General features: G+C 51.5%; 1 protein-coding gene across 4 annotated transcripts in view; it reads right to left on the reverse strand.

Moving 5' to 3' along the window:
• The window catches only part of MID2 (midline 2), a 178215-nt gene extending 151932 nt beyond the window's left edge, over positions 1-26283 (reverse strand). For 2 of the 4 annotated variants that reach the window (XM_068957047.1, XM_068957044.1), the window contains exon 1: positions 26158-26283. The gene's annotated coding sequence lies outside the window, so the exon portion shown is untranslated. Of the gene's footprint in view, positions 1-1391; positions 1411-12339; positions 12440-26157 lie in introns of those variants that run through there. The other 2 variants (XM_068957045.1, XM_009673064.2) reach the window with 2 other exon arrangements.
• Positions 26284-27998: the final 1715 nt, after the last annotated feature.

A 27998-nucleotide genomic window follows, 5' to 3' on the forward strand; every position in this document is an offset into this window, starting at 1 on the left:
GAGCTGGAGCAAGCACCCAGCAGAGCTGCAACGCTGATATGATGAAGAGCATTTCAAAACACCAAGCATGCTTCATTTCTATCTCAAGCTCAAAAGTTACACCTTCAGCAATGTGCAGTTTCACCAGGAAGGGAAGACAGGCTGGAGAGAAACGACAGGAGGAGACACTACACACGTCACGCCATCAGCACCTTGAAGGGGAAGTCCCAGTGTGTGCTGCCTAGGACCACATGCAGAGAGCCCAAAATTTGTCTCGATCCCTCTGCCCAGGCCTTCCTGCTGGCGCTGGCCTCTGCAGAGCTCGCTCGCACTGGTTACTGCTGCAAGAAAGCACTCACTCACATATTCACGCCACGCAGTCCCTGTGCTGTGATGTTCAGCCACAACATGCCGGACTGATTTTGGTATCTTCGTTCAAAACTGCTGACTGCATTTTCTCTGTGTTGCTTAGGCTTGGCCACAACCAGTTCCTGAAGTCTGCCCACCTATCTCTGCCAACAACCAAGACACATTGTGCAAGGAACGCCACCAACTTACAGACCTCAACGCAGCTCTTCCTAAGATCAGCAAGCTAGGGTTTCTAAGATGCAGTTCCTGGTGTTCTCAAGGTATCGGTTCTCTGTCATGTAACTGTGGATGGTTTATCAGTCTAAAACTCCAAGCCTGCTAAACCTTTGACTTCACTACCGTTTCGTGGCAATAGGTTAACACGCTTTGCGCACAGCACAGCATGCTTGGAGCATCAGTCTTCTCTGAACTGGGCACAACAGCACCCATTTTCCTAACTGGTTAACAAAGAATTGAAATCTGAACAATGTCCTTCTGCAGGTCACTTTCTCCCTTCCGACACACATCCCTTACCTCTACCAGCTCTAAGTTTCATCAACATTTACTAGTTCCCCCTCAAATTACTCCTGGTCTCCCCAAGCACCAACGTGAAGAGGATTCTCTGCTCAGCATGCTTTGCCAGACTTTTAAAGCTCAGCTTTGCCCCGCACTTTGCATTTCTGGACCGAGCTTGGTGAAACACTTAACAGTTCAGGTTGATATTTTCCGCAGCAAGTGTGACTTCCCCCACCTCACCCTTCTAAAAAGAAAACCACTGCAGCCTGAATTGCTCAGCCACTTCCAAGAATGAGCCTTAAAAGAAGATACCTTGTTCCACCCTCATTTTTAAAAATAAATAAATAAACAAAACATAACCCTTTCCATGGCTCCATGACAGCAGGACGTGAAACCTGGGCAGCCGTTGTCTTTGTGCTTTTTGTTGTTCTCGGGAAAATTAGCTCAAATGGGACCTAGCCTCAAGCCTCAGGGAAAACAAACAAACAAAAAAAAAATCAGTCAGCTACGTAAAGGTCTAGTACAGTCCCGAAAGCATCCACGCTTACCAGGAAAGCTCCAGCTCAGGGCCGAGCAGGACCTTTCCTGCAACTGCAGCTCTTGGCATCTGTGGACCCAGCAGAGCAGGGCAGCAGAAGCAGGAACAGGCAGTCTCTCCCATAAGCGTGCTCCCAGCCGAGCCCAGCAAGCTGCCGCTTCTTCCACGGCCCGATTCGATGGGCGAGATGGCCTGAAACAGTGCCACGGGGAAGCCCTGCTCTCCAGGCCACTGCCTGTCTCGCTCTCCAACTTTGGTCCCCTGCCAACAAAATAAAGCTCCTCTAAACATCAGTCTTTTCAATGAGCTACCCTATATTCGTCCTTGGAACAGGTCTCTCCCACGTATAAAGAGAAGCATGTGGCCTATGAGTAAAAATAGCACATGACCATGTAATTAGCTACAGCTTCCTACCTAATGCAGATACTCAAGGGAGAAAAAGAGGGGAGGTAATCAGGCTCATACAGTCAATTTAGATCTAGCGCTCCCTAATTTTTACGTGCTTGACTTGCAACCTTGATCAGCTTGCATGTATGTGGCTAATATGCATATTTAACATTACATTGCAAGCTTAAAGCCCACGACTGAGAAGAGCAACCTTTGGCCAGACTGACAATGCAGGGCGTAACTCTTCGCTTCTTCTTGTAGTAAATCTGCAAGCATTTAACTGCATTTCACCTTTCCTCCCACAACTCCTGTCTTAACAGTTTCCGTAATAATTTAGGGAATTTGTCAGGGGCGTTCTGAAAGTCCAAATAATTTATCTCCAAACTGCTCTCCCCAATCACTTTATTGCAATACAAATCCTAGTAAACTGGATTTCCTGTCTAAAAGTCATGCTCTGTTGTCCTTAATCTATCACATTGAAACAAAGCCATTTCCACATGAGCTTTAATTATTTTCTCAGCCAATTTGCTTGGTGTTAAAATAAAGCTCACTGGACTGTAATTCCCACAGTCCTCCTTGTACCTCTTTAAATTAAAGACAGACAGAGCAGAAGAGGTTGTACTGCCATGCAGCAGTTGCTTTTAATGAGAGATTACTTTTTGCTGGCAGTTCAGCTGGTTCATTGTTAAATTCCTTCAGAAGAGCTGGCTGGAGCCCACAGGGCTCTGCTGATTTGTTGCTGTTTAATTTCTCCATTCACACAGTACCTTATTCCCTGGAGGAATCTAGTCTTTATCTTCACCTACATTTTCCTGACTGATGGCATGAAACCATTTTGCTTCCTCACAGGATCCTCTTTCTCCTTAACTTCTCCCTTCAGAGTCTGATGACCAAGCAGACCTGCTGACTCGCACAGCATCACTGCTTCCAAGCTCTGCAAAGGTCTCCTGGAACCCGCTTTACACCTCCGTACACCTGGTGAGGTGCTCCTTAAATAGCCCCTGCCCTTGCATCTTGCAGAACTAGCTTTTTGGGGGTTTCCCCCTCCCCCCCGCTAAAGTCATGGTATCAAGAGATGTTTTATTAAAGTTTCGTCTAAGCATGACATCTGACCACCTGAAGCATGAATGCTTGCCCGATATCATTGCTTTATTGGATTTTGCTGTTTCTTTGACTTTCGTCAGCACTTGGGCATGAGCGTAGGCACAGTACCGCTCCCCGGGTTGGCAGGACGGAGCTACAGCGGCTTTTTCCAATGTGCAAACTCTGTGCAACAGTCGGAAATAAACACTCAGGAACAAACTTCGCCAGTCGCGGGCCTTCAGCTCCCCCCGTAACATTACCAGTCTGGTGCGCACATCACCTGGACAACGCTCCCGTACACGCTGCAGCTGCTGGCAGCTCCTGCGCTGTCCCTCCCTCTTTTCTGGGCAACGGAGATGAGAACACAGCTCTTCGCGGCCCACGTCCCACGCAGAGGTGTTGCCTTTGCTGTGCTCTGTCACAGTTTGCTACTGCTCTTCTCATTGCACGCAGACAGCACGGGAGCCTTTCCTTCCCGGGACGAGTGACAGAAGGACAATTTGCTGACACACCAGCACAAGCTGCCTGTTTTGGGTTGCTGGGTTGTCCCTCCCCTCCCTACTTTTTCCTTCAGTTCGAATAACGTCTCTAAGCTTTTCAAGCAGCTCCATAAATCTCTGCCATCCATCACCCCAGAGATATCTGTAGTTTTGCCCCACAAAAGTCGAGGCTCTTCCCAATACTCCTCTGAGCATGCTGGGTCCCAGCATGTCCCACTGCCGTTTCTCTCCTGCCAGCGCTAAACATCTTCCATTATTTGAAATAGCTAATAATACTTCCACAGCTGTGCAGAAATCAATTGATTAAGCTATTTGTTCTGATGATGAAATGAAACTTTTCATTCTGCAGCAATATTCTACTCACCTAGTGCGAAGTGAAGAGTAATACTCCTCTGTGTCACAAAATTTGTTATGGGGAGGGCTCATGTCAATAATTTTCTTTGGCCTAACGCTAAGCCACCAGATGCTAATATTGTATTTGTCTAGCCTGATTGGACTGCAGCGTACAGGGAAGTAAAAGACAAAAAAGTATATGTGTGTATAATATATATACCCACACGTATACATAAAAACATACATTCATATGTGTATATGTGTATATATATATTTTTTTAATTAGGTCACGACTATGCAGAATACAAGCTATCGCTGAGAAAACTCATCAACTGTAGTCTGTGTCCACCAGCATCAGGAGCCACATTTACAGCATATCTTCGTGATTTTGTGGCAATGTCCTAAGTGCCCAAACACCCTAGCATCCACGAGGAACAGCCCTCAGCAGACAGAGCGCTGAACACTTCCCAGCAGCACTCACCTGTACAGAAAAAGCCTTTGGTGTCAGCCCTGCAACAGCTCACAGGGCACCAGGGAGCAGAAGCAGCTCCCCAAAAGCTTGTGTGCAGCAGCCCATGTTGGGCGTACCACCACAGAGCTAGGGGGCTCTGGGCAAAGCGTAAACATGCTATTCCCCAAAAACTGGCTTCCCTTTGCCAGGGAAGAGGGGCTCAGTGTGCACAGCCACGTCCTGGCCAGAGACAGCCCAGGCTGGGCAACAGCAGCAAAGACATCAGCTCTGGAAGCCCAGTGCTGCACTCACCAGCGGGTGAGAATCACGTGGAGCCCTCTTGTTGCAGTTGTGATGACGGGAAGGTCTCAAGACGTTTTATGAACGTCACCCAAATATGACTGGTGCCCTAGCTTCCAGATGGGAAAAAGAATAGCTCCCTGCACGCACAATCCCAGTCTAATGATGTCAGAGAGGCCAGCACAGAACAAAGCTCATCTGCTTTTTCTCCAGATATGTCCAGTTGGTCAAATGAAACATTTCACCTCCTCCTTACAAACCATGTCTATTTAAGTTGCATGCATGAGGCACTATGCACTGCAAATATCTCAGACAGTGCGCCTCCCTGATCTAGAGAGGCAACAGCTGTCCAAGGGCTCCTAAGGGAGATGTGCAGAGCGCGTGCCAACTGAAGTCTCCCAGTGAATCCTGCATTTGGAGTTTATTATATGTAAGGCAGCACAGGGTGACTTCCTGCAATTTGTTTACCAGCTCTGGCAGATTAGTGGGTTGTGTATGCAAGAAACGCATAGTATGGATTTTTCAGCAGCCAAAACAGTTCGAAGAATCCCCTGTAGCCATGCAGCAATGGTGCACACCCCTCTCCCAGCGCCTTCCCAGCTGTGATGACACAATGCCTGCAAGCATGGCATGGAAATCTTCACCTTCCATCTCCTTCGGTGGCCTGCAGATTGGCAAGCCACCAAAGCGTGCTGGGCATCCCTCCCGTCACCTTTGATTCGGCAGGCCCCTGTAACGCATTACTGTTTCTTCCTTGCTGCTGCTTCTTTCTGCTCGATGCAGCAGCTTCTCTAGGCCCTCTGCACTCCAGCAATTACTAAAACCACAAGCCAGAGGACTGTGGCAACCAGAGTCAACCTTGTGCAGAGAACAGCCGATCAACGGGCAGCTCACAGCAGCCCCAGCGCGCACATTGCTGCGGCCAGACAAATTTGCAGGCCCCCAGCTGTGAGGTCTGCAGCCACGAGAGCAGCTCCACCTTCCCAAGCCGGCGCAGATGCAAGTTAGCCACTTTCCGCCCAATCGTTGCGAAGAGCAGCTGGCAACTTGGCACGCTACCAAGCTGGCACATCCGCCTCTTGCACGTCCCTGGCGCAGGGAGCCCTGCCATCCAGGTGAAAATCCTCCTTCCCCTTCAGATGAAGCCACTCCTCTGCCTCAAGGTCTCCTTGCTCTCTCCCTCCTCCAGCTTTCCTGAAGTTATTTGCTCTCCTCCCACCCCTCATCTAATGGCATTCCCCTTCACAGTCCAGCACGTTCAGCTGCTCTGGAAACTAAAATCCTGCTTGCTCACTCATCATTTTAATTGAGGTTCATCCTAGTAGAGACACTGGACTGTATTTTCAGGAAATAAAACCTGTTTGGCTCCCCACCAGCAGTTGCTTGGATTCCGATTTAGCAGGGAAACAGAAGCAGGCTGGCACTATTTCACCGTCCTACCCTTTCTGCGAGTCCCAGGTGCGGGGGCGAGGGGGGGTTGTTTGGGCGCTGGGCTCCAGGGTGCCTTTGAGACACCTTTCTGCAAACTCACCAGGAGGTAGCACCAGGACCCAAGGCTCTGCATCACACTGCTCCTCTCCCAGCCTTTCCTTAGAGGACATCTCAGACAAGAGTTTTACAGCAGAGGGCACTGGTTCTTTCAGCCCCGATGAAACCAGAGCACAAGCAGCTGCTGCTATAAAGCTGATGAGTGAAATACAGCAGTGCAGTCAGCACCAGCAGCTCCCGAAAAACCAATCATACCCAGCTGGCTCTTGCTGGACCACGGGAGCTTCTCATGCTACAGCAAAGGATTTGGGGGCCCCCCAATGAGTGATGCTCAGCTCTGCCCAGCTGAAAGTGCCCCAGTGCACAGCTCCAGCAAGGTGGTACCAGCCCAGTGTCTGCAAATGCAGATCTGGATCTGTCCCTTGGCTCCTTACAGCTGCACTGTCACCACCAGCAGGTCCCTGCACAGCACCCAGCTCTGGGCAAGCAAGCATCTCCCAGACAGCCTCCAAGGAAGGCGGCCGGGATACCATTTCATTTCACTCACAGCCACAGAGCCCATAATCCTTCTTCCAGATCCCCAAGTGCACCCCAAAGCGCTTTCTCCTTCCCCTGTCACGAGTCACAGTGTGACAATTCAGTTCAAGCCCAACAACCTCTCTTCAAATAGCAGTGCATCACCACATCAGGCATGCCCAGGCCTGCCAGATACAGTTAGTAATGGCTATGGGGAGACCAGAAACTCACACACCTGGGGTATCCTGATGCCCACTTTTTGACATTAATACTCCCCACACAGGTAGGACAGTGCTAGGCAGCAGGGGAGAGCAAGGGACAAACCTCTGCTCCTCCCAGACTCAACATTCAAACCATCCTCTTCTCCAGAGGGAACTGCCTTGTGCCTCAAGCATGACCCAGCCTCCTGCACCCATGCTAAGGTGCCTGCAAAAGCCCCCCGACACCCACCTGAACACTCTCCCGGGGGACAGGACAACATTAACAGAGCAGCACGGTTGCTGCTGCAGCCAGCCAAGTCAGTCACCAACTGCAAAAACTCAGCTCCTTCACTAAATTAAAAGTAAGAAAAAGCAGTGCAGGTAGCTGCATGTAAATCCCACTGACCTTTGAGCAGCACAATCACCAAGGAGAAGCATATTTTGAGCATGAACTGCTCAGTCTCTCTGGAGAGCCGGATAAAGACAAACAGCCCACTCCAGTGTTTGCAGCCCTGGCTTTGTACCAGAGACAGCCTTCCTCAGGGGACTGCACTCACAAGCCACGTCGAGATTATTCCAACTCAAGTGTTTCCTACCGGGCCAGGTCTCACTGCTATTTTTATGCACAAGGCTGTTTTATAGCAGCCATTTGTCTCCTTTACAGAGTGACAAACAAATCAGAGCATTAAGAGCTTCCCACTACTGACGAGACCCCTGGAAGATACTCTGTAAATCATCCGGAGGAGCTGCAGGCCACCAGAGCTCCTCACCAATGGGAGAGCAGATTTTAAAGAGGCACTGAAAAATGTCAGCGTAAAAAGGCAGTAAAGGTGAGGCTGGGCTCACGGGAGCAAAGCCTAGATCAGGAAAGGGCCAGGAGCAGAGGCAGGCCCAAAGCCAGGGAGATCTAGTCCAGCACGGTGCCTAGGGGCTCTCTTACTTCCCCTAGTGCACTTTGAACAGGGAAGATGAAGCTTGCTGCAGCACATCACATCTCCTGCAAGCAGCTTCCCAGGCTAGGGGATACCAATGGATTTGACGTGCCCCAAAGGAGACCTTCCACTTCAGGCCACAACAAAGGCCCTGCTGCAGCAGCAGCAGCTGAGAGAACCAGTCCTACTGCTTACAGCAAGGAGAGGAACAGTTTAGCACTTCATATGTTATCCTGCTAGGAATGGTACACGCTCTACGGTTCATCATTGCAGGTCAGGAGGGAGTCCCACGCTGCTGGGCCCACAAACCAGCAGCCTGGGACCGCAGAGCAGATGTCACGGCACCCCTGCTCTCTGCCTTTTGTACCTTCACAGCTGGGGCCGTGTTTGTCTTGGCCACGCTCTGCAGGAAGCGGCATGTTTGCACAGCACTTACGCCAGGCACTTGATGAGCACCATCCACAACTAAGAATAAAGTCACAGTCCGTCAGCCAACCGATCGATACCACGACATCGCGTTCAGCCAAGAGGCCACAGATTAACACACGCGTGCACAGCAACAGCATCGCTGTAGCGCGAGAATCACATCGCGATGAGCCAATGCTTCACCATTTCTCCCCAGAGATCTTTGTGCTGTGCAAATGTCGAGGCTGCTACTGAAAGAACAACACTCACAGCGGTACAAAATTAAGATAGTCCACGGTTTAAAAAGGATTTATCTGCTCTCCTTTAAGGTTGGTTATTCTACAGACAGTGCAGCACACATTTCTCCCTCTCTTGCTTTCAAATGCTGGAGGTCCACAAGCAATGGAGTAGGCAAGTGCAGCCTCCTCACACCCACACGAGTTATCCTGGGTTTTGCTCTGTGGAATTTCTTCTTTCAGTTTCCCACTTTCGTGCCGTTCAATCAAGATTCAATTTGTTCTACTTTATTTAGACAGGAGCCAGAAGTCCTCAAACTTTTCCATTAGATTAAAAAGTGAGAGGAGGAGTCTTGCTCACATTAAACCCCCTACTGAGCCCTTGCGCGCACTGCCTACGCTACTCACACACGAGTAGAGACAGCCCATCTTTGGATTAGGGATCTTTTACCAAAGTGGACTTCTCTTGCAAGGCACAGTCATGTCCCAGTGAAGGCACAGAGCCCAAGCCCAGGGCTGGCTTACGCATCAGTGTATTGCGCTCCTCACTCCAAAGAGGCACCAGCCATGCATGCCTGCCAGGGTAAGGAGCAAGGAGAAACCTGGAACTGTTTCACACAACCAAGGCAAGGCTACAAAAAGATCAGGAGTTGCTGGCCTAGATCAAAGTTGCCATCAAACTCTCAGATTTGTCCCCAGATGAGCTCTGATCTGGTGCCTCAAAAAGCACCTTTGAAGAGCACGCCAAGTGAGAACGCATGCCGCAGCGTTGCGCCATCTGAGCAAGCTGTTGAAAAGGCAAGTTGCAGACTACGTCGCTTTAGTCCACTTTCGTACCGGGGCACAGTAGGCACAAGATGATGGAGCAACTGCAAGCAAGAACGAGGCTATTTAAATGTCTCTGCAGAGGGCCCTCCTTAATTAAAGCAAACAACCTGATGCGCTCATAATTGCTGGTTGCGTAAGTCAGCCCGGATCCAGCCATTTCTACAGAGCCTCACTGGCCTGCTTAAACCAAAGGCCTGGTCCAGCTTTCAAACTGTGAAACCACTAAATGCAACTCCCAAACATGAAAAGACTGCACACGCGACAGAGGCCACAGAGTCGGGAAACTCAAAGACTATTGTCCTAATTTGTATAAGTTTAAATATATCTGTACGGGCTCGTTCGGGTTGCATTCCTGGCTAAATGGGTAAGATAAACAACACTTCCTGCAGGAACTGAAGACAATAGGGGATAATTAATGTTAATCCTCACTGCAGAAACAATGCAGGTAGCAGATACTTTGGAGTTTCACCACCACCACCACCACCCCGTTCCGGACTCAGGAAGAGGCGCCCAGACTGGTGTGACTTGGCCCATGGGCCTCAACTAACAAAAGACATAAAAGGAGAGCCCAGTCTCGAGGGAAGAAATGGGCCACACGAGCTGAGGAGTGAGAAAGCAGCCTTGAGCCTATGTATTTCAGGCCTCCCTTTTGCAAAAGGAGGCAGGGGCACAAGCCACGTGTTTTGCAGCCTTTACCTTGAGATGCTTGCGGCTGCTGGGGCTCTCTCTTCCCGGCTGCCCACTGGGAACAGCCCCTGGTCCAGCACCCAGCTACTGGGGACGGAGGTTGAGCCCAAGCCCTAGTGCTGATTAGCTCCTAGCGGAGATGCAGCCAGCGATGCCCTATTGGATCCGCCACAGGTAATCACAAATGAAGCTCACGCTGCAGCTGCGCTGCCCTAATCACGCCTTGTGTCCGTCCTCCCAAGGACAACACAGTGGAGGAGGCAACTCAGCGGCAGACCTCGTTCCTTCCTCCAAGGCTGCGCCACCACCAAGCCGGGTCAGACAGAGGGTGGCAGAGATGCTCTGCTCCTGCAGTTACCACCCATCCATTTCAGTGACGGACAAATTTTGTCTTGTTTTTGAATCAGGGCAATTGTAAAACCATTTTCCTCTACCTGCCCCTCGGTAATGCTCTGTACATGAGCCAGATGGCTAAATCTTCCTTCCAATGTTGCGGAGTGACAGAGGGACAGTAGCGCTCACCGGACATTTTGGAAGCACATTAAAAAACCGAATCATTTGAAGCTTTTCAAGATGAAATTTTCAGGCACTCCAAGGTGACCCAGAAACAGTCGCACTCATTTTGAGAGGGCTCTCCGACCCTAAATCACTTCTAAGCATAAGCACTTTTACCCTTAATCTCCAAAAAAAAAGCACCAATTCAATTCGATCAGCTTTTCCCCGACTGTATTCCCAGTAACAATGAGATTATTTTTCAATTGTATTTGTGCTGCTTTGCTGTCATGCTTGGAGCCCTTAGCCCAGAACAGAGGCTCACCAAACAAGGAGCTGAACAAGCATGGCAGACAGTGCCTGCCCTAAATACCCTCTTATCTAATCTACGTGAAGCACCACGAGCGGGCACAGCATACAACCTGACACGGCGATACAGATCTGCGGTGCTGCTAGCAGGTTTGTGGCTCTTGCCTTTTCCAAATCACTGTCTGCTGGAGATTTAGCCACTATCAGCTTTGTAAGAGCTCGATCTTTTCAATGTTTGTCTTGTTGCTGCTATCACCTCTTTGCGCTAAACATCCCCCTGCAAGCGCCAAGCTCTGGTTTCTGCAATTCCAGAACTGCTGGTTTTATCACCCAACCTACAGCACTGGTTCGAAAAGGCTTGCACCACATTTCCAGGCAGGATCCAGCCTACCTGCAGGGACAGTGGGGGTCCTACAGCACATAGGCTGCCAAAATTAATGCTTCTCAAAGGGAGGTACAAGAAAAACGCATATTAAAAACCAGAATGCCAAGAGCAAGGAAATGTCCTGAATAAGGTTAAAATATATACCTACATTACAAAGAGGAAGAGTCAGGAAAGATGGAGTCGTTGCTTCTGGGCTTTGCTGGTGCATGCACAGATAGCAAGAGAGGAGCTCTTTGATCAGGCGAGGAATGGGAAAGCTACGCTGCATACACAAAGCTCTACTGTGAGGGTCTTTCTCTACCAACCCAGAGCAGTCGGCATGGTATCATTAGCAAAGACCTCGGATGCTATAGTCAGTGAGGAGCCCAGGCAGGAAAGACTGCCCAGAGTTATAGGCCAGGGGGTAAACGGGCACAACTTGAACAGTCTGGGCAGGAGCAATGCTATTCTCTTATACGTCCAAAAGCAGTAGTGTTTTCCCAGCGACTCACACAACCACCCGCTAATTAACTCCTCGGAGTTGCCTGAGACATGCTGTGCGTTTATCAACGTGGCATTTTACACATATCTACAAGACACTATCCTGTGCAAAGGAGCTCGTGATCTATGGGAAGACACGAAAGAGCGAGAAGGCTATGGCAAGTGGGGGCATGACAAAGAAGGGAAGGCTGGTACATCCATGGCTCTGTGAAGCGCAGAGCAGCAGCCTCCCATAGCATCCCACCAAGCAAAAGGGTGCGAGTCAGGGCCAGCAGCCCACAACCTCTCCCTTCCACGCACCACAGAGTGGGAGCAAGAGAATGCTGCCCTCTGCTCAAACCGCTGCGGGACATCCACAGCTGCTCTCCCAGTGTCAGACCTCCAGCCTCTCCAGGGCATCGGATGCCTCTCACGCTTTCTGCGGCACCGACACCACCCCACGATGTCACAAGATACAGGATTAGCAACACTATGCTCGGCATCCTTCTGGGGCCTGACCCCCAGGCTCGCTTCCCTCTCTCTGGTACCTCACCAAAGTCAGGCTCATACCACCATGTCAGTAAAGCTACATTGCCGTGGGACACCAACCACGGAGTCCCACAGCTAGTGACAGGATAGGAACTGAACGCCGTATGAGCAAGGTCGGCCCTGAGCGCACAACACTGTTAGAAACAAACCCACCGACTCATCTGAAAGACGAAGCTTTGGTGAAGGAATGATAAATTCTTTTACCTAGTGCTCCCTAACCCCATCCTTCCAGGCTCTATATCACAGAGCAGATTTAATTACATAAATCACATGCTATTTCCCAGACGAGTTAAGATCACGCCAATTGCCTCCATCGTCTCCAGGTCCACAGGTGCAGCAGCCCGCTCTGCCGTGCTGCGCACGTGTCCTCACATTGCGCTCACCCATCCCACAGCTTAGCACATCTCCCTTAACTCACCTAACCAAGGGAGAACTCCTCTCATTTGAGGATGGGAGCTGGAATAATTTTGTCAGCAGGCGCAGGCTACAGATCTTCCTTTCATCCAGCGGCAGTGCGGCTCTCCTTAGATGCAATTCATGAGATGAAGCAGTTAACTACAAAGCTAATTTACTCCTGCCATCCCTGCTCCCCTCCCTCCCTGCAGGCTCCCAGAGGAATGCAGAGGATGGCTTTTAGTGATGAGAGGCACAGCACAGACAATACCTGCTATATAACACTGAAGTGTTCTTTTAATGATCTGAAAGGAAAATAAACGCTCCGTATTTTGCATTTGGAGTCTGTCTCAGTGAGCAACTGAGGACAAATGTAATAATCACAGACTCTGCAAGAGGCTCACTGGAAACAGAGTTTTACATTCAGAGGCATCTTCCCCTCTCGAAGCCTCCGACTGCCTTGATTCTCCACGGAAAGCTTGGTGCGGATCTGTAAACAGATGGCAAAGTATACGGCTGTTAAAGAATAATAAATGCACCCAAATGCTGAGGACGCTAAAGGGAACAGGGCACGCTTTCTCAAGTCACACATGCAATGTGCCAGCAGCCAAAGGCTTAAGAAAGTATTGGCAGGGTGAAAGAATTTAAAAAAAAAAAAAAAAAAAATCAATTCAGCCTTGCCTGCCCAGAACATGCTCTTTCACACCCATAGGCTGTGAGCATTCAACAGCTTGTCAGGCTGCAGGGAGATGGGAAGGCAGCAAAGTCCCCTCTGTGTACCCTCGCTCTTCTTCCCCTCCAGCACTGGAGGATATATTTGCATAATGCCTTTCACCTGAGAAGCTCAAGCTATTTTTACCAATGCATCAGTTCACCAGGCCACAAAACCCAACTGCAGAGTGAATCCCTACATGCAGAAACACCACCAGGGCCAGCGTGGGAGCTGCCTTGTCACCCCCACATCTCGGACACAAGCCCAAGCAGCAGCAGGAGCCAGAAACAGGCCACCATCAGCAGAAGCCCAGCGAGAAACTGAACTGCCTCTGTCGTCTCCTAATGCCAGGCTCGCCTCTCCGAGATGGCACTTTGACTCATTTGGGTGAGAATAAACGTGCATAAAAGAGCAAAGAAACAGGAAGCACCGAAGAACGCTGGGTTCCTGCATTGCAGCCTCCTCCCAAGGCATGCAGGAGCTCAGGCTGCGATAAACACTCATTCCAACTTTGCTCCAGGTCCTGCTCTGCCGGTGCCAGCCCCAGCGCGGTGAGCGTTATCGCCTGTCTGCATTCTGTGGAGATGCCAGCTCTACGGCACGTTGATCTCCAGGACACACATCACTGTGCCACTAATGACCTTCTTATTGCACAGACTGGTCCGAATCACCTCCCAGCAACCAGTATGATAAAGCTGGTTGATAATCATTCATCAGAGGAAGTGCTGTTAAATGATTTTAGGAATCGGACAAAAGGGATTAAAAATCCGATGAAATATTTCAGCCCAGAAAATAGCAAACGTGTAACACATTGGGGGGGGGAACGAGGCTATAAAAGCAACAGCAGCCAGCACAGCAGCCAGCAACCAAATAAGGGACCTCTGATGTCAGCCAGAACTTGGGCTCCCTTCTTTAAAACCATAACAAAAATCAAAGACCAGTGCAGTATTTTTCTCACAAATTCTTTTAAGTTTCACACTATATGCAGTTTCTCACAGCTGGAACACATGCAGCCTAACACTGCATTTCAGCATCTCTCAGACACTGAAAGCAGAAGCCACAACCTCACTACATTTAGCTTGGAAGTTGTCAGTGCACAAGAACAATATGTCGGGGGGTGCAAGATTTACCAATCCCTTCACCACAGTTTTCTTAGCAGCAGAGCTAGGCACTCTGGCTTTGCGTTTCAAAGTTCTATTCTGTGCATTTTGTGCTCCCTCGGCAAACATTCAGGGACTCGGTTTGTCCCTGTCACTGTGCAGAACTGGTGCATGGGAACCCTGGAAATGCACACAACAGTTCTTCACTGCTCACTTTGACACTTAGCAAGTTAGTGTGCGACAACAGCACAGCAGAGCTGTTTCTCCTTAGAAGCACATTTCTACAGAGGTGCAACAGCCTCTGCAGCGTGAGAGCACATGAACAGGCATGGCACCTACCGCAGGCAGTTGCAATCCAGCACTGACACAGAAATTTTGGCAGGAGTTTGAGGAAGTTTCAGATTCTTGCAGAGGTTCTCACCAAAGGAACTGCAGGGATGCGTGAAGAAGAATCAAAGAGCATCAGGAAGGGATTACAGAGCTGGCAGCAAACAGGGATGAAAGGGGAATAGCAAGCAAGGAATGATATCCGTGCAGGGCAGAAGAGGCATGCATGCACAAAGACAAGGCAGGGACAGCTGGGTCACACGCTAAAGGGCAAAAGTTTGACCTCTGTGCAGGAGCAGAAGGGAAGACATTAATGGGACTTGGAGGGAACAACAAGACTATCGGCAGCTGGCAGCTGCAGTAGCAGGAGGGAGAGGATCAAGCTGGAAGCAGCTGGATTAACAAATGAGATGCTAGCCTGGGCATGGGAAGGGAGGGACAGCAAATCAGAAACTGCAGCTAGGATACTGTGCAGGATGTAGCCCTGGCACAGCACAGAAGCAGCAGCCAGGAGGCCAATGGGACTCACCCCAGGGTAAGGAGGACAACAAATACTTGGAAGAAGAAAGGGCAAGGGTGCAAAGCCGTTGAGACTCACGCCTGCACAGATCTGGGAGGCATTAGCAATGGGGAGAGCAACCACAAAGGGGTTAAGAAGAGATGAGAGAGAGCAAGAAAGAGGCAGGGAGAAAACACTGGGGGCAAAGATGCCAAGAGAGAAGGGAAGAGAAACAGGAAGAGCTCAGATAAGCCCATACTGCTAACAACAAACAGAGCACAGGATAGAGCATCTCTACTGGGGCATGAGAAGGACAACCTCCTGACCTGGCCAGGAAAACTGCTGCAGTATGTCTTATCAGAGGAGGCTCTGGCTGCAACGGAGAGGAAGAGAGAGCAGCAGAAGGGCAGGGGAAAAGGGAGGAGTGGAGTCAAGGAGATTTGGGGGTGAGCAAGCTGCATGCTTCTAGGAGACAAAGGGAAGGAGGAAGATTATTGTGGGGAAAAACGGGGAGCCAGGAATCATCAAGTCAGCCTTTAGAGGCTGAGAAGAAAACACAGTAAAATCCTAGGGAGGATAAACAAGAGGAGTCTATCCCTGAAAGGGAAAGGGAAAGCACACAACCTAGCCTTCACATATGAAGAAACAGGCAACATCCTGGGAGAAAAGCAGGTCTGAGAGGTGAAGCACAGCAAACCAAGAGCTCAGGAGAAGCTCAGGTATGGTCAGGGGGTCAGCACAGATCTCAGAAGGCACCTACCCTGCTCACCAGTCATAGTGGAAAAGAAATGAGTCAAGCAAGACAATAAATGCTTGTGGCCAGGACAGCTTGTCACCGAACAAGGCCCCAAGTTGTACAACTGAGCACCTAACAACTTTCTGCAAAACAAAGCCCAGTCCAGCTCATTCCTCCTTACCAACAAGCACGTCAAAGCTTCCAGCCTCATGCAGCAAGAGACAGAACCACCAGCATCCAGGGAAAACTTCCAAGCAAAATCAGAGCTCATTTCTGGGAGGAAAACAACAACCCAGGCGGACCAAGGCATCACTGCAGAAAGCTGAGGCCAGGTCCCAGCATGCTGCAAATATACCATGAGGCAAAGCGCAAGCCAAAAGAAATCAGGGCTAATTTGCTAAACAAATGCAATTGTTTTTGGCCTGTTCTCTAGCACTCTGCTGAAGATCAGGATCTTGCAAGCTCAAAGAGAACACAGGAGCGGAGTTTCAGAGCCAGGTCCGGGTCCTTGCTCTGTGCTGCTCCAGGCCCTGTACAAATGCTCCAGCTCTAGGGAAGCGCCTGCTGCTTCAGTGCGTCTGACTCTGGAGTGGAGTCACAGGGCGACAAGAACACAGAGCAGGCGCTAGAACAAACTGATCAACTGAAAAATACTTTACAACACGCACGCTGCTTAAATGAGCTTGCAGTGTTTACATATAAAGTTACAGAGACAGACAATGTGTGCGCACGCTACTCCAGGGACTGCGATGTCGGAAGGATTCCAGGACTCGGAAGAGCCAGCTTTAAGAATGTGTTGATGCTTTACGATAAATAACTTTTTTTTTTTTTAAATACAGACTGAGCCAATAAATTTCTGTAACAATTCAGAGTTTCTGGATTTCTTCTGCCACAGTGCCTTGTGCATCCTGCTGTCACCTCAGGCCATATTATTAACCAACTGACAGAAGCCAATTTTTTGGCCCATCATCCTGCTAACACACTCTTCTTGACTCCCTGTACTGCTTTCACTTAAAATCACTTCCAAATCTGTCCCTGCATGACCACGATGCACAGCCACACTGCTGTTATGCTGCTGCTTTGTTGAATACCAAGTCAGAGTGCATCTCGTTTGGGGAAGCGAATGCAATTTTTCAGAGTTCAACCAGCATTTGTACTGCACTGCAAATACAGAAGGGTCACCAGCCTCCAAGCTGGAGGCACTATGCAAACACAAAAAAACTGGGAAAAGGCAGCACAGCCCTCTTCAAATGTAACCTATGAGTGACTCTTGGCAGGGCAGGACAGCGCAGCTTTGCACAGCTCCAGGGAGGTCTCAGAAAATGAGAGGCAGAGACACCCCACAAAAACAGATGCGAACACTGGCAGGTCCTTCACTCCACAACGTTCACATTACCATCCCTGGGGATGCCTTAATGCTAAGGTGCCGGCCGTTATGGGAGTCCAAGAGGGACACCAACTCATCACAGACAACAAAAGGCTCCAAGCCCGTTCCCAGCTGGCAGAAACCCAGAGCTGAGCCCTTGGGCGACTCCAAGATCAGTAGTTTCAAGGCCAAAAGGTCTTTGACAGCCTGATCTCAGGCGTAACAGAGGCCACTGCATTTGGCCCCCAGTTCTCATTTGGCTTGACACTTCGCCCATTCCCTGGATGCCTTTGGACCTAGACAGGGCAAGTTCCTGGAAAATCGTCACCTCCCTTAGATTTAATTAGTCACGCACATCATTAGAAACCCATGCCTTGTTTCTCATCTGAATTGTCCAACTTTAGCTTCTTTTTTCTACACCTTTCTCTGCTCAAGATTCTTTCTACACCTGGCATTTTCTCCATGTGAAGAAATCAGCACCCTGTAATCAAATCATTTCTGGCCACGAACCCAAAAGGCATGTTACGTCCTCAGGCTCGATGTCGTTTTCCTGGGAAAACCTTCTACTCAGAAGCATACCCTGGATCTCCACTCCCCAGGATGCCCCTCTGCCAGCACTGAAGAGCTGGAGCCCAGGACCTAGTTCCCGTGGTTCCTTCAGCAAATCTGCTTAAGTCTTGGCCACAGCTGCACACTTCTTTTTCTCGGAGCTAAGCAGGTAGGAGAGCTAGATAGACTATGCAGAATAAGACTCCTCTAGTCACCACCACTACCTTTACGTGCACTGGGCTAAAATTACTATTTTAGCAAGTGCTAAATGCAGGCTGCTTTCCCCTCACTCAGCTCACCCATAACCGGAAGAATTGGAAGCATTTCTCTTTCCCTGCAGCCTCAGAGACAGATCGCAAACTAGGAGCTTCTGATCTGCGCACAGCACCAGCTGCCAGCTTGTCACCCGCGATCCTGAAGGTCCACCTGCGCTCCTAAGTCAAATGGTCAGCATACACAGTAAAATGTCACCTGAAGAGACATCTTTGCTGCTTTCTGGCACCCGCATGCTGGCAGGGCATTCCTGTTCAATACAAAGTTTTCTTAATCCCAGTCGAGCTATTTCTCTCTCACATACATGAGGGGGCACATCTGCCTCTCAGGGCACATCTGCATCAGCACAACATTTAACCCTTTTCAGAGCTGGGGCCTCTCCCCGTCTGACCTCTGCCTGGGGGCTTCCTTCAGCCCACGGAAGAACTTTTCAGACCAGACAGATTTGACCAGTGTTTTCCTTATGCAACTGAAGGTCAGGCACAGAAGAAGTGCGGATGCCTGCTGCTCCTTCAGAGGACAGTGCTGCGCAAACAGACTTGGGACCTGGCAGAGGCACCGCACAGCCAGTTTCTCCTGATTCCCAGGGTTCCTGCACAACCGTGCGGTCTTGCACCTTCAAAAAGCCTCCACACCAACCTCCTGAGCTACCAAGGCCCAGCCTCACACTCCCACAAGGCATTTACAGGCAGGCCTTTTTGTCATGGCGCTCTGCTCCATGATCGGAGGTGTCTGGGCTCCACTGATGGTCCCAGCAAATAACCACGAGGAGCAGCATCACCTTTGGCAAATAACCACACAGGTTCATAAGCCAGTTTAGGTCTTTGCCACTAAACCAGCACACAGGCATCAGCTCTCCTAAGCTTACGCATTGCAGGGCAAGTGCTAAAGCCGCTGCCCCGTGCTGGGGACACAGCTGCAGCACGCTTTCTCCCTCCTCCCCAGGGCCCATGGGGCACCCACGCTATCCCATCAGGCCCAAGAAATTCCCAGAGACTCCCAGGTGAGAAACTGGGCAGAAGAAATAAAAGGTGTAGGTACCTCATACAAAGCCACGGTACCAGGGCAGGGATCAGCCAGGAGGTACTAGCTCAGCCCTCCGAAGGCAGGTCTGAGGAGGATACAGCCCCTTCTGCAGCCCTCCTCAGTCCTCAAACGTGTGTTGGAGCCTTGCGCAGGCGGCAGATCCAGCCCTGGGGCTTTGTAGCATCGGCCGGATGGACATGAAGCTAGCTGCCTCCCGTGCCTGCCCCGGCTCCCCCACGCACAGGAACTACCTACCCAAGCAAAACCTGGGGCACTGCACCATCTCAGGCAGCGTGACTGCAAGCTGCTGATGCCTACATCCACCATCACGCAAGTGCAAGACAGTGGGATTTGCAGGTGCGTGCAGCAGCAGCACCGTTGTGCTCCTCCAACAGGCAACGGGAGGCCGGCAGGACCCTCGCTGGCAGCAGGCTGAGTCAGCACAGCACACGATGAAAATCCCAGCCTGCTCCTTTTAGCTAGCGTTAGCCAAGTCACTCTGCAGCTCAAAGAAAAAGCTTCAAATCCTTCCTTCCCTCCTGGGACACACAGCAGGGAAGTGGGAGAGTAAAACCAGACAGGTTCATCTCCAGGGGCTTCCAGGAGGCTGTTCTAACACCCATCTTTCCCTTGCAACAAGGAGCCTTCCGGCAGCGCAGGCTGCTAAAAGCCTCGCGTTAGCATGCTCAAATGTCAGTGCTGCACTCCGCAGTGCTGCACAGCCTCCCCAGACCACAGTATGTTTTAGGTACTTGAGCCTAATTAGATGGTCTCACGCTGCCTAATTTTAATCAGCCCAGTTACACAACCAGATTTCGTGGGATTCTTCTGATGACTGCCCATGAAACACATCTAACTCACCCCACGTTCCTTTGAAAAATCAAAAGCTCATTTATTCCATGTCATCTCCGACTCACTGCTGAAGGATGCTGCACGGCTGCGTTTCAGAGATTTGTGTGTGTACGCCTGTTTTCTCTTTTTACTCCCATATAGATCTTCTGCCAGCTTACGTTCATTATGCTACGCTGAAATTCTCCATCAGAAAGATCTCTGCTTGCTGTCTGAAGTTAATATATTTTTCCCCCCTTTGGTCAACCACTCAAAACTGGGTTTGCTTATTAAAATGAAACTTAATTTCTAGGCCATTACCCCAATGTGATTTATTTACTGTGCCCGTAAAGTGGGAAATAAACAGACCTAACAATTCATTTCACTATTAGACATGAATTCAGTAATAAATAATAACAGTAATATTTTGCACATGCATAGAGCCCCTTTCATTTAAAGGTCCCAAGCCACTTCACAGAAAGCAGGCAAGTCTTTGTACTCCGGCAGCACAGGTATGGAAAGCCACACAAATGCAGAGCTGGCAAACACACCTGCAAAATGTTTCCTTATGAGATCTACCAAAAGCATCTATTTGCTTTGCCCCTCAGTTTCTCACTGATGCATCAGGTTTCCTATTATTTCTCATCTTGGCTTTTTCCAGTCTGCTGTGCCTTCCCTTTCCCTCACAAGCACAGAGCCCGGATCGACACGTATATAACACAGCTTTACGACCTGAGAGCCTACAGCATCCAGCTCTGCAACAGCTGTAGAAAAAAGCCCTTCCATTTAGTCTCTCTGCTCTTAAATTTTGAAAGTGAAAGATCCAGCATCATTTTTCACTTCCAGTGGTAGTGCCTCAGTTCATCCATGGGGCCTTCTGGCTGACAGATCATATTCAAACTATATACCACCTGTATGCTCTTCCTTTCAAAGCTCCTTGGAAATCCCTCAAGGAAAGCCCAGGAGGAAATCAAACCAGATCAGCAGCAGCATTTGCTGAAACACAGCAGCTGGGGAAGAACGGATGTCCATTTATTGAGACAGGTTGTTTGCAGTACGATACCGAGCACGCTCCTCCACTTGGAAGCATCCCAGCTAGCACAGTTTTAAATAATAAATAGGGCTTTCTTTGGCAAACACCCTCCAAATGCCCTAAAGTAACTTCCAAGAAGACCAAGAGGAGCCCAGACGGCCACAAGCCACCCCTCGCGGAGGCGGAGCGCAGGGTGGAGAGGGAGGCAACTTCTGCCCTGGAGCACATCCGCCTTTGTCCACGCGGGTACGTAAGGACGGGGGGAAGCGGGCAGCGCGATGGCGCCGCACGCGGCCTCCCCAGCGGCCTCTTCCGGGTGCGCGGCGCCAGGGGGCTGGCGGAGGCAGCTCTCGGCCGCTCCCCCGAGAAGGCCGCGCTCCCAGCCGTACCGGCTAGAGCGCCGTGTGGCTCCGCGTCCCCCGCGCGGTTGGGCTAACGGGAAGCACGACCCCGGCCACCAAGGGGATTTCAAAGGCAAGAGCGGAGCAGGGGGAGAGGAGGTGGCGCAGGGCCATCCCCTGCCGGTGCTCAAAGGCACGCCAGGTTTGTTTGCTAAGTGAGGAAGTCAGGCCCCGCTGGTGACGCCGGGGACAAGCAAGCTACGCAAAGGCACACCAGCACTACCACGCTGAAAGCAGTAAGAGAAGACAAAAGGGGGCCCAGGTTTGCATGCGTACCTGCCTGACCTCCCCAGGGAAAGCAAACAGCTTTTCCTGAACACGGAGCACAGCGGCACAGCCCTGACGGGCGGACTACAGCAGGGCAAAGGGCTTAAACGTGGCACGCGAGGGGCGGCTGGGCGGGCCAACTTCTCCGTCACCCAGCCACACGCCGGCACCAGGGCAGGCTGGTGCCGGGCAGCAGCTCGTGGCTCCCTCCGCCGCCCCGGCCCGCGGCGCCGGTGGGCGCACAACCGCGGGTCCAGCACCAAGCCAGGAACCCCAGGTCGGCCAGACAGGCAGGGAGCAAGGGAAAGGCTCTCCCCAAAACCCGCTCCCAGCCAAAGGGCCTGCTGGCACGCGCCGGGCTGGCAGGTCGGGGCCGCGAAGCCGCGCCAGGGCGTCGCGCTGCCCGCCCGGGAAGGGACCGAGGGCAGCCTGCGTGTCACCACAGACCCAGACAGAGCGAGGAAAGGGAGAAGACGGGAGCCTTGGCCGTACCAGCAAACACAATAGCCCATTTCCTGAGAAACGGCAGACTCACAAAAGGAGCTATTCTGCTGCCGTCGGCGCGCCAGCCTGCTCTGGGCCGAGGACAAGGAGCGCGGGGGAGGGCAGGCCGCCCAAGCCAACAACTGCTATACATTTCAATCAAGCTGGCAGGGTCCCCGTCCCCTCCAGCCCCTACGCTCTCGTCATGACGAAGCAGGGTCTGCAGGGCGCAGAGCTCCGGCTCCGTATCGCTTCCAAGGACGAAACAGGCTCCAGCCTCAGCGCGGGGCTCAGCACCCACCCGCCACCCCGCTGCCCACGGAGAGCTGCCGGCAGCTGCCGGGTCGGAGCCGCGCTGCCCTCGCGCAGCACAATGTAGCTTTTCAGCGGCACACAAACGCTGCATTCTCCCTCCCGAAACCTCCCTGCCCCGGCATCTTTGAGACCCTAAGCTCCGCTCTGGTGCCACCGCTCTGCGCGGACGGGACTGAGCAGCTAGCAATCGAGCTCCAACACACAGCCAAGGAGGTCAGCCGCTGGCTTCCTTGCCACGTACTCTGCCCATTAATCAGAGAGGCCAACGGAGTTGCTCATTTACAATAGATGACAGTAAAGCCAGGCTCTCGTTCAGCTCCGACATGCTTTTTTTTTTTTTTGGAAAGGGGTGGGGGAGGGCATTAAAAACAAGTAAAAGAAGCAGACAACTTTACTGGGGTGCCCACAAAGCACAGGTTCAAGCCCTACCTGAGCTCTGGCAATGAGAACAGACCCCAGAACTCGCCGAGACTGCTCTTTTCTGAGGACGACGCTCAGGGCTAGGTGCGCGGTACGTTATGTGAGCAGTGTCGGAAGCTTCCCTGAACCAGAGCAGAAACTTCTCCACTGCTCAGCAGGCTGCAAAAGGGCCTGGAAGCAAACTGAGCAGTCACTGGACTCGATGTTGGTCCTGGAGCACCCGAACCCCAGCTGCTTTGGGGAGGCAGAGGGGCAGATTCTCGACAGCGCGGACCTAGGCTATTGGCGCCACAAATTTGGCAGGTTCCATGCCAAAGCTGCTTGAAAGAGCCCTGTTGTAATAATAAAGAATGATCATAATCTGCTCTGAGCCTACATCAGAGCGAGCACAAGATAGCTTCAAGAGGCTGCTCTCCCAAGCATCCAGTTGTTCTCTGCAGCCACATCATCCCCTGATATACTGTGCTAGCTCGTCCCAAGAGGGGAGCACCAGTCTAAGACAGAGATTTCGAGCAAGTGAAGGTAGGTTCAGTCTACCAGAAGTGGTAACTCTTTACGGAGGTACAAAATCATGCTTCGTTCCTGCTTCTTTTAAAGAAAAGGCTGTGCACTGAAAGTCCACATCTCTGGATCCGCAGAGATCCAGCCTCTCTGCCTGGACGGCCAAGAGCCACAGTTTCTCAGACTACCAGCCACATTGCAAAAGAGCAGCCCTGAGATGCGAGAACTGTCAAAAGTCAGTAGCTGACCTGAGACATGACAGGTTCAGCAAAACACTCCGTACTTCCGGCTGGCCAAGCAACTCCCAGCAGCAGCCCCAACCACTGACTGCACACAAATGCACCTGAAGCCAAACGCTAGGGGATTCCGGATGAAAAATTCAAGTGCAGACTTGGAAACATACCTCCCCAGCCCAAAGAGGAGATGATAGAGTCCTGATTAAAAAAAAAAAAAAAAAGTCAACCATTCTCTTGTCTCAAGGACGATCCCACCCCTGTTTACAAACATATATATATGCAATCACATACAAACTGTTAGCATCCCCCCCCCAACACTGTGCCTTTGCCAATGAGGCCATCAGATCACACTGCGCATGCAAGCAGACCCTTCAAGGGAATTTATCATACACTGCAGCATAATTTCATTTTCTAAAGCAACGTTTACAAAACAGGCAGTGCAACTTTTCGGACACTCACTGTACGCACTACTTTCACCTGATGCCGCAAAAGGCTCCGCAGGGCACAGACCTGTCTCTAATTGTTTGTAAAGCAGCAGGCACACCCAGGGCTCTCTGTAGCAATAACACCACCTGCCTGAATCAATGCAACTGCTTCTATCGCTGACACTTGCTCTTCCTCCTTGTATTTTTATCCCCACTCACTGCCTTTTCCGAGCTGGTTTCCCAGAAGTAGTTTTGTGGAATAGCCCCCTGGAACAGAGATCATCGCAGCCTTACAACACTACCGCCCAGCGGGCAAATGCCACAAATAAACCTGCGTTCACGGCCTCCCCTCCCCCTTATTTCTTGCCCATTCACAAGAAGAAAAAGCCAAGTGAACAGCTCTGAGCGCGTTCCTAGCAGGCTAAATGCAGCAGCGACAACCCCAGCACAGAGACCAAAGCACCCGCAGAAGCCACGAAGCTCTGCACTCACCAGCCTGCCTTTGTTTATTCCACAGACATCTTACCCCACATCCCCCAACTAGTTTGCCCTCCTCTGCCACAAACCGGGCCGTGCAGGACCTCGACGCCTCTGCCCCCGATCCCCAGATCACATTGGAGTGGGGGGAGATAAGGAAGGAAGGGCACCATTCTTCTTCTTAGAAGGTTCAAGAAGCAGTTCAGACCCCAACTCGACGCGTCTCGGTCCCACGCACAGCACGACAAGCAGTTGGCACCGCTTCCCAAATTCCCAGCATGCTGTCCAGCAGTGACCTCACTTGTAAGACAATACACTGTCTAGGAGCAAACGATGACTCCGTGCCGATACAGAGAGCCTTCGTGGGTACAGGCTGCCAGCTTCGTTCTAGCTACGGCAGCTACTCAAAGACAGACGGTCTTCTTGAAGCCGCTTTCAACAACAAAGACTCAGCCGAGGTTTTAGAGCTTGCTTCAGAGCGGGAGAAGACCTGGGCAAAAGCCAGACAGAACAGGCACAGTTGAAGCCATTAACACCCCAGCGTGTCAGGACTTGAGAAAACTGTAGGGCAACAAGACACATTTGCCCTCTCCAAAAGCTCTACAACCCATTCAATGGAATGGCCATTTGCCGCCTGTGAACTACGTTACAAACATCTTTAGCTGTGCACATCAGAGCAATAAAATATGCAGTTGATATGTTTTTGGAGGCAAGAGACATAAATAAAGCTTAAAGACTAGGAATTCAAGTCTTGAGTGTCACTCAGCCACATTTTCTAACAACTTGTCAGATACTTAATGCAACCAAAATACGCTACACTTCAGGACTAGCAATAATATCAGTCCTGCACAGTCAATTAAATGGTAGAGCAATATCCCATGAAATATTGCACAGTCTCTCAGTGAGACAGAGGGGTTAGCATTATTAGAGACATTACACGTGCCCCTTTCCGCCTTGCTTTGCAAGAATGCTAGAAGATTTCTGAAGACGCCAGCCTCGGGAGACCCCCTTATCTTTTAACTTCAATTTAGCTAAACTTTATCATCGCTAAAGCTGTGAAACACTGCTAGCAACGAAAACTGGAGCAACCAGAAAGCAGCCACACTGCACAGGGCTCCCTGCTGACAGCAGTGGGAGCCTGAAACTGAAAACGCAGTGATTTAAAATGTAGTCGCCAGGCTGAGAGGCAGAAAGGATGTGACACACGCGCACACTACCTGGAAAATCAGGAAAAGGGTGGGAGATGCTAACTAAACTGGCTGGCACGGAGAGCTTGGAGTGGGAAGGCAAGTTTGTCCTCTCCGGCTCGCCAGCCTGAAGGCCAACTAGCAAACAAATAGCTGTTTCATACTAGGATGGTTCCGAGCAAACAGAAACGGCTAGGAAGGAAAGGGGACGTCTCACTGCACCTCGCGTTGGCTGGTCTTGCAGGATGGACTCGGCGCACCTGAACTTCCTCCCGTGGAAGGGGAAAAAGGCTGGGAGGGCGCCGAGCGCAAACTCCTCTGTTCTTCCCCACCGAGGAGCGGAAGATGCTTAGGAGCATTTGCAAACACACTTCGCAGCTGGCAGAGCTGCCTGCGCACCGAGCCGCCGCCGGCTCCGGGCGTCGCCGGCTCCGGGCAGGGCGAGAGCCCCTGGCAGCGCCGTGGCCGGGAAAGCACGGGGCGGTGCGGGCCCCCGCTCCGCTCTGCGCCGCTTGCTGCAAAATCGCAACGGCAGCGCCGGGGACCCGAGCCCTGCCCGCCACCCCGCGCCCTCGCCCCCTCGGCGACCGGCCAGGCACCCTCACCCCGGGGCCCCGGTACTCCCGCGGGCTCCGGGCGGCACCCGCCCGCCCTGCTCCGCTCTCCCGGGGCCGCAACCTACCAGCGGGCTGCGGCAGCCTCCCCGCCGCTGCCCGGGCATCTTGGAGACGCGGCGGCGGCGGCGCGGGGGAGACGGCGGCGCGGGCGGCAGCCGGAGCGCGGGGCGGGAGGCGGGCGCCGCGCTCCCGCCGCCTCCGCCCTGCCTCGCGCCCGCCCTCCCTGCCGCCCCCCCGCCCTCCCGCCGCCGCCGCCGCCGCCGCCGCCGCCGCCGCCGCCGCCGCCGCCGGCCCTGCCCGCCGCCGCAGGTGAGGCAGCGCAGCAGCACCAGGCACGGCGGCCTCGGGGCCGCGCTCCCCCCGCCCGCCCCGCCGCGGTGGCACCGAGCCAGGGCGCGCCGGGGAGGCTCCAGCGGGGCCGGGCGCCGCGGAGCCGGGCCGGGCCGGGCGGTACCGCCCCGCGGCCGCCCCTTCCTGCCCCCGGGCGCGCCGTGTCTGCCTGAGCGGCGGCGGAGGAGAGAGGCTGGAAGGCCGGCAGGGAACGGCGAAGCCGCGGGCCCGCGCGGGCCGCGCCCCGACGTGCTCCGGGGGCACCGGCCCGCGGCGCCCGGGGTCGGGGCCGAGGACAGCGCAGCCCTTAACCACCCGTCTTCTGTCCCCCCGCACGAGGAAGAGGAGCGTAGCGTTAGGAAACATTTCTTCCTTGTGCACAGACCAATAGCGATTACAAGGATAGTCAGACATGTACATCAGGCAAAGGCTTTAAATGAGATCCGTGGGGTGTTTTATTATTATTACAGTGGAGGAGATACTTAAAAGTTGAGATTAAATTTCTTCGCAGCAACTCTTAATGTGTTTGCTTTTCCATTGTCCGATACAGCTGAGAAATAGATTAGATTAGTTCCCTCTCCAACCCCACTTTCTAGTCCCGAAGAGTGGGTGGATATTCTGATGTTTTTAATACAGTAAAAAAGCCTATTGGGTAAGTTTATTTTGTTATTTATAAAGTGCATATATACATACATACATATAAGTGCAAAGCAATAACATCAAAGAGATACAAGGGAAGGGGAACCCAGAAATGTAATTTATTCCTTGGTAACAGGCATATATGCTGTACAGGTTATTTATATTTGAAGACTGCCTGGACTGTTAAATGACCCTTCTCTTTAAAATAAATAGGAGGAAAAGTATATCCAGGATCTCGGTGCCGCTCAGTGAGGTAGGAAGAGATCCTTTCAGATGTCAAAGGAACGGTTTAGTGTGCAGGGACCTGCAGCCCTTTCATTTTCTGCCCTTAATTCACTTTGATATCGTCATTGCATGCCCAGACACATAGTATGTGCTTCATTTTTACAGTAAGGCACCGAACACATGGTAGTTGTCACACTGTGAAATTCCAGTGGAAAAAGACAGCTGTACTTTACCGAGTAATAGAAGTCAACATCATAACCACAGCCAGGGTTGTTCTCACCTAGTTTACCTTGCAGAAAAATCACAGATCCTGTTCCCTAGGAGAATCTGACAGTGGGATAGTTAATGTACACCAGTTATTCGGCGTTAAATCCTATCTCTGCTCTTTTGACAGGGAAAACAGTCTGCATTGCTGTGGCCAAGTCACGTAATTCATAGCTGTCCTGGGACTGATTCTTGTCATTTGCATCTGTGCAAACCAAGCGAGAAGAGAACAAACAGCCCGATCAGAGCCTGATAGGGCCCAATTCTTCCTTTGTTTAGACAGGCAGGAAATTAAAGCAACTTTCCTGAATTCAGTGCTATTAATAGGCTGCAGCAGGTACCTGGGATCAGATTTAGTCTGTTGGGCAAAGTTATACATCCTGCACTGGTGTTTAGGGTCACCAATTACCAGGTGCAGAGACCCCCGCCTATGTGTGTACATTTGTGA

The sequence above is a fragment of the Struthio camelus genome, chromosome 11, assembly GCF_040807025.1.
Source record: "Struthio camelus isolate bStrCam1 chromosome 11, bStrCam1.hap1, whole genome shotgun sequence".
NCBI classification, from domain to species: domain Eukaryota; kingdom Metazoa; phylum Chordata; class Aves; order Struthioniformes; family Struthionidae; genus Struthio; species Struthio camelus.